This window comes from Babylonia areolata, chromosome 11, assembly GCF_041734735.1.
Source record: "Babylonia areolata isolate BAREFJ2019XMU chromosome 11, ASM4173473v1, whole genome shotgun sequence".
Classification (NCBI taxonomy): domain Eukaryota; kingdom Metazoa; phylum Mollusca; class Gastropoda; order Neogastropoda; family Buccinidae; genus Babylonia; species Babylonia areolata.
In genome coordinates, this window is record NC_134886.1 from 21,365,459 (window position 1) to 21,372,357 (window position 6,899).

Genomic DNA, 6,899 nt, shown 5'->3' on the forward strand with positions numbered 1-6,899 from the left:
ACATTTACGTACACACACATTCACAGTACACGCGCTGTGTGATTCAAGAATTTATGATTTAAAAAAAAAAAAAAAAAAAAAAAAAAAAAAAAAAAAAAAAAAACAGAGGAACGCACGCGTAAGCGACAACAGATCTTTAAAAAATTTTTTTTTTTTTTTTTTAACGGTGACACAATTAAGCATTGACAACAGCAGCAAAAATAAATACAGAGTTTACATTCATTCACGTAGCTGTTGGACAAGTAAATCCTTGTGAACCGGAGGGGTAGAGGAGGGTGTTAGGGGGTGGGGTGTAGATGTCGGTGGGGGAGGAGGGGAGGTGAGGAAGGAGAGGAAGGAATTGTGGGGTTCAGCAGGGGGTAGGAAGGGGGTGGTGGTAGGGGTGGGTGGTGGTGCTGTAGGGAGAGGAGGGAGGGAAGGGAGGGTACGTGAGTTGGGAGTTCTATTTTACAGTCATCAGGTGATGTTCTCTAACACTGGAGTATTGTTCGGGTTTGGCCACTTTTCCTCCTGTATAGCACGTTTGTTGGGTGACATACACACACACACACACACACGCATACACACACACACACACATACACGCACACACACACACGCACACACACACACATACACGCACACACATACACGCACACACACACGCGCACACACACACACATACACGCACACACACATACACGCACACACCCACACACGCATATACACGCATACACACACATACACACATATAGACAGACATACTCATGGAAGCATACACACACATGCACAGAATTCATGTAAATAAACACACACACGTGCGCACGCACGCACGCACGCACACACACACACACACACACACACACACACACACACAGAGGAACAAATGAAAACGGCTATCAAGCAAAGACAAGAACGACTATTCATTCATTCATTCATTCATTCACAGCTGGAATTCGTACTGAGTGAAGCATGAAATTTTCATTTTCACACACTGTGGGTGGTGGGGTACGTTTTGCTCAGGGGTGTTCGGGTGAAGCGGTGTGTGTGTGTGTGTGTGTGTGTGTGTGTGTGTGTGTGTGTGTGTGTGTGTGTGTGTGAGTGCGCGCGCGCGCGCGTGTGTGTATGTGTGTGTGTGTGTGTGTTTTGGGGGGTGGGGGTAGATCGTTAGTTTGGGTCATAAACCACTTGCTGCCTTTCAGCAAATCCGGGGTTGTGAACACGTGTATAGCTAGCTCTATGCTTGTTGTGTGCAAGTGGATCACTTTCGTTTCACAACAGATTCCTCTTTGTGTGGAGAACTGGGGGCTGAACTACCACCACCACCCGCCCCCGCGCTCCCAGTTCCCCCCCACCCTACCCCCCTACCCCGCCCACTAACCCCTCCACCCCGCAACCCCCCTCTCCAACCCAGGAGAGTGCTTCAGTGTCGCCGCTGTCAGCGTCACCTATACTGATTTCAACTCCCTCCCTTGTCAGGACCTCTATGTGTGTGTGTGTGTGTGTGTGTGTGTGTGTGTGTGTGTGTGTGTGTGTGTGTTTCTGACCTGTTAAAAGTGGATCTTTAGACAGAAGCATTTTTACAGAAGCTTGAATATAGGCTGTGGAATAAGCTGAATGTTGCGTTCAGATAGAATGGGGGTAAACACACACACACACACACACACACACACACACACACACACACACACACACATACAGAGAAAGAGAGAGAGAGAGAGAGAGAGAGAGAGAGAGAGAGAGAGAGAGAGAGAGAACTGAAACAACACGTACATGTACAGTATTCACGCGCGCGCGACCACCAAACCAACCAAAACCAGCAACGATGCCAACCCAAAGACTAAAAAAAACAACAAACATTACCACTTCTAAGCAAGCAACCAACCAGACAATAAGCAAAGCACCACGAACACACAACAACAAGTAAGTAACAAAAACAGCCTAAGTAACACACCACAACAACAAGTAACAAATACTGCCTCAGTAACACACCACAACACACAACAACAAGTAACAAAAACTGCTTCAGTACCACAACACAACAACAAGTAACAAAAACTGCTTCAGTAACACAACACAACAACAAGTAACAAAAACTGCTTCAGTAACACACCACAACACACAACAACAAGTAACAAAACCTGCTTCAGTAACACACCACAACACACAACAACAAGTAACAAAAACTGCTTCAGTAACACAACACAACAACAAGTAACAAAAACTGCTTCAGTAACACAACACAACAACAAGTAACAAAAACTGCTTCAGTAACACAACAAGAAATAACAAAAACTACCCCAGGAACACAACACAACAACAAGTAACAAAAACTGCTTCAGTAACACAACAAGAAATAAAAACTACCCCAGTAACACAACACAACAACAAGTAACAAAAACTTCCCCAGTAATACAACAACAAGTAACAAAAGCTGCCTCAGTAACACAACACAACAACAAGTAACAAAAACTCCCCCAGGAACACAACACAACAACAAGTAAGTAACAAAAACTACCCCAGGAACACAACACAACAACAAGTAACAAAAACTACCTCAGGAACACAACACAACAGCAAGTAACAAAAACTCCCCCCGGTAACACAACACAACAACAAGTAACAAAAACTTCCCCAGTAACACAACACAACAAGTAACAAAAACTCACCCAGTAACAAAACAGAACAACAAGTAACAAAAACTGCCTCAGTAACACAACACTACAACAAGTACGTAACAAAAACTCCCGCAGTAACACAACACAACAAGTAACAAAAACTCCCCCAGTAACACAACACAACAAGTAACAAAAACTGCCTCAGTAACACAACACTACAACAAGTAACAAAAACTGCCTCAGTAACACAACACTACAACAAGTACGTAACAAAAACTCCCGCAGTAACACAACACAACAAGTAACAAAAACTCCCCCAGTAACACAACAAGTAACAAAAACTGCCTCAGTAACACAACACTACAACAAGTAACAAAAACTCCCCCAGTAACACAACAAGTAACAAAACCTCCCCCAGGAACACAACACATCAACAAGTAAGTAACAAAAACTACTTCAGTAACACAACAGAACAACAAGCAACAAAAACTCCCCCAGTAATAAACCACAACAAGTAACAAAAACTCCCTCAGTAACACAACAGAACAACAAGTAACAAAAACTCCCCCAGTAACACAACATAACAAGTAACAAAAACTGCCTCAGTAACACAACACTACAACAAGTAACAAAAACTCCCCCAGTAAAACAACAAGTAACAAAACCTCCCCTAGTAACAGAAGAACAAGTAACAAAAACTCTCCCAGGAACACAACACAACAACAAGTAACAAAAACTACTTCAGTAACACAACAGAACAACAAGCAACAAAAACTCCCCCAGTAATAAACCACAACAAGTAACAAAAACTCCCTCAGTAATAAACCACAACAAGTAACAAAAACTCCCTCGGTAACACAACACAACAACAAGTAACAAAAACTCTCCCAGTAACACACCACAACAACAAGTAACAAAAACTCCCCCAGTAATAAACCACAACAAGTAACAAAAACTCCCTCGGTAACACAACACAACAACAAGTAACAAAAACTCCCCCAGTAACACACCACAACAACAAGTAACAAAAACTCTCCCAGTAACACACCACAACAAGTAACAAAAACTCTCCCAGTAACACAACACAACAAGCAACAAAAACTCCCCCAGTAACACACCACAACAACAAGTAACAAAAACTCCCCCAGTAACACACCACAACAAGTACGTAACAAAACCTGCCCCAGTAACACACCACAACAAGTAACAAAAACAGCCTAAGTAACACACCACAACAACAAGTAACAAAAACAGCCTAAGTAACACACCACAACAACAAGTAACAAATACTGCCTCAGTAACACACCACAACACACAACAACAAGTAACAAAAACTGCTTCAGTAACACAACACAACAACAAGTAACAAAAACTGCTTCAGTAACACAACAAGAAATAAAAACTACCCCAGTAACACAACACAACAACAAGTAACAAAAACTTCCCCAGTAATACAACAACAAGTAACAAAAGCTGCCTCAGTAACACAACACAACAGCAAGTAACAAAAACTACCTGAGGAACACAACACAACAAGAAGTAACAAAAACTACCTCAGGAACACAACACAACAACAAGTAACAAAAACTACCTCAGGAACACAACACAACAAGTAACAAAAACTACCTCAGGAACACAACACAACAACAAGTAACAAAAACTACCCCAGGAACACAACACAACAACAAGTAAGTAACAAAAACTCCCCCAGGAACACAACACAACAACAAGTAACAAAAACTACCTCAGGAACACAACACAACAGCAAGTAACAAAAACTCCCCCAGTAACACAACACAAGTAACAAAAACTCACCCAGTAACAAAACAGAACAACAAGTAACAAAAACTGCCTCAGTAACACAACACTACAACAAGTACGTAACAAAAACTCCCGCAGTAACACAACACAACAAGTAACAAAAACTCCCCCAGTAACACAACACAACAACAAGTAACAAAAACTCCCCCAGTAACACACCACAACAAGTAACAAAAAACTACCTCAGTAACACACCACAACAACAAGTAACAAAAACTCCCCCAGTAACACACCACAACAAGTAACAAAAAACTCCCCCAGTAACACAACACAACAACAAATAACAAAAACTCCCCCAGTAACACAACACAACAAGTACGTAACAAAAACTCCCCCAGTAACACACCACAACACCATTCAACACAGAAGACGCAGACAGGATTGACTGAAACTTACCGCCTGGAGAAGAAAGAAGTGCATGGGAACTTTAGCGACAGGCGAGGAGGAGGAGGAGGAGGCGGAGGAGGAGGACGAGGAGGCATCATCTTCAGGTGGACAGCACCTCTACCTCTGCTGGGTTCGTCTCGTTCAGGAGCCGAGCTGGGGATGACTACTGCTGTGCCAGGGGTGACATTGCTAGCAGTGTCTGAGGTCACCGATGCTGTATCAGTCTCGTCACTGCAGTGACCGTGACCGCTGACAGGGTGACTGTCTTTTAACCGAGGACGACCTTCGTTCATTATCATCCTGGCGGTGACAGGCTGAGAACATTTGGGTCCAGTTTTTGTTGTCGTTGTTGTTGTTGTTGTTCTTAGTGTTGTTGTTTTGTCTCTTGAAGTCGAAATGATGTTACGGAGCGAAATTTCCGCGATTTCTTTCACTTCTGTCTTTTCTTTTCTTTTTTCTTTCAGTTTTAAAAAAATATATTTGTCACTGCTTTTCTAGGCACTACATGAGGATAGACCACTAACACACATCTTCGGGTGATATGGAGTGATGCCTTTGGGACAGTCAATACCAACGCCTCGTTTTCCTTTGCTCTGAAAAGAAAAGAAAAGAAAAGAAAATGAAATGTATGGCTTAACACAGTTGTTATAACATTACCTGACCGTTTATCGAATGCATGATTCTGTTGCTGATGATGAGGTCTTTTTGCTGTCCACAGCTTTTTTTTACAGTTTCCGTTAGTAACATTTTAAACAGTCGGTGTCAGCCTCACATAGTTACAGAGTTTTTTTTGTTTTTTTTACAGTTTCCGTTAGTAACATTTTAAACAGTCGGTGACAGCCTCACATAGTTACACAGTTTCTTACAGTTCCTGTTAGTAACATTTAAAACAGTCGATGACAGTCTCACATAGTTATAGTATCTTACAGTTCCCGTTAGTAACATTTAAAACAGTCGGTGACAGCCTCACATAGTTACACACTTTCTTACAGTTTCCGTTAATAACATTTAAAACAGGCGGTGACAGTCTGACACAGTTACACAAACTGTGTGTCACTTCATCTCTCTCAAGGCCTGACTAAGCGCGTTGGGTTACACTGCTGGTCAGGCATCTGCTTGGCAGATGTGGTGTAGCGTATATGGATTTGTCCGAACGCAGTGACGCCTCCTTGAGCTACTGAACCTGAAACTGAAACTCATCTCTCCGAGAGTGCAGTGAAACTGCTGATGGGTGAATTTTAACTGTGGACAGCGGAGTCCATTATCTGCGTTCTTTTTAATAAGCGTCCAGTTTTGTAATGAAGAGTCTGCAGGGTTTTTTTTTTTTTTTTTTTTTTTTTTTTTTTCCGCCAGCACAAATGACCTACAAACACAGACAGCAGATGGTGAACAGGAGATTGTTGGATGTCTTACAGTTCATCAGTCAACGCTGTCCTCAGCTCAGTCAAACAGCGCGCGGCTTTTCCTCCTCCTGGGAATTGTTGGAAGAAAGTCATCTCTCTGTGTGTGTTCAGAGGGAACTGAACGAGCTCCCAAGTCCAAATCTCACGCAGTGTTGATGCGCGGCGCAATGTGTCCGTGAGCTTTGGGCCACGTGTCACGTTTACTGCTGTGTCCTGTTCCGTGTGTCACGACGATGTGTCAGCTGGAGACACCGGGCTTGGCATCCTTTCTCTCTCTCTCTCTCTCTCTCGCTCTCTCTCTCTCTCACCACTCACCAGCAGCAGGCTGATTGAAAACCCCGAACACTGCCATGATTCATACCACTGTGGAGGTGGTGGTGGTGGTGGTGGTGGTGGTGGGCAACAGATGGAGTTTTCCTGCTGCTACTGTTACTGCTGCTGCTGCTGTCGCACTCACGCAAGCTGTCATTGCTGATGTTATAGCACAGATCGTAGTGTACGACTAAAACGATTAGTAAAAAAAAAAAAAAAAAAAAAAAAAAAAGAAGATAATTAACTCTCTTTTTCTTCTTTTTCTTCTCTTTTCTGACAAACACGAGAGAGAGAGAGAGAGAGAGAGAGAGAGAGAGAGAGAGCAAAGCGAGTATGACCGAGAACAGTGTCAGCGACAACTGACAACAGAAACCCCAATC

At 42.8% G+C, this 6,899-nt stretch overlaps 1 long non-coding RNA gene across 1 annotated transcript in view; it reads right to left on the bottom strand.

Annotated features, from left to right (window-relative positions):
• Positions 1-6,325, bottom strand: part of LOC143287326 (uncharacterized) — a 16,894-nt gene extending 10,569 nt beyond the window's left edge. The window contains exons 1-2 of the long non-coding RNA XR_013055942.1: positions 6,218-6,325; positions 4,814-5,397 (exon numbers count right to left, since the gene is read on the bottom strand). This is a non-coding gene — a long non-coding RNA (uncharacterized LOC143287326). The remainder of the gene's footprint in view (positions 1-4,813; positions 5,398-6,217) is intronic.
• Between the last annotated feature and the right edge of the window lie 574 nt (positions 6,326-6,899).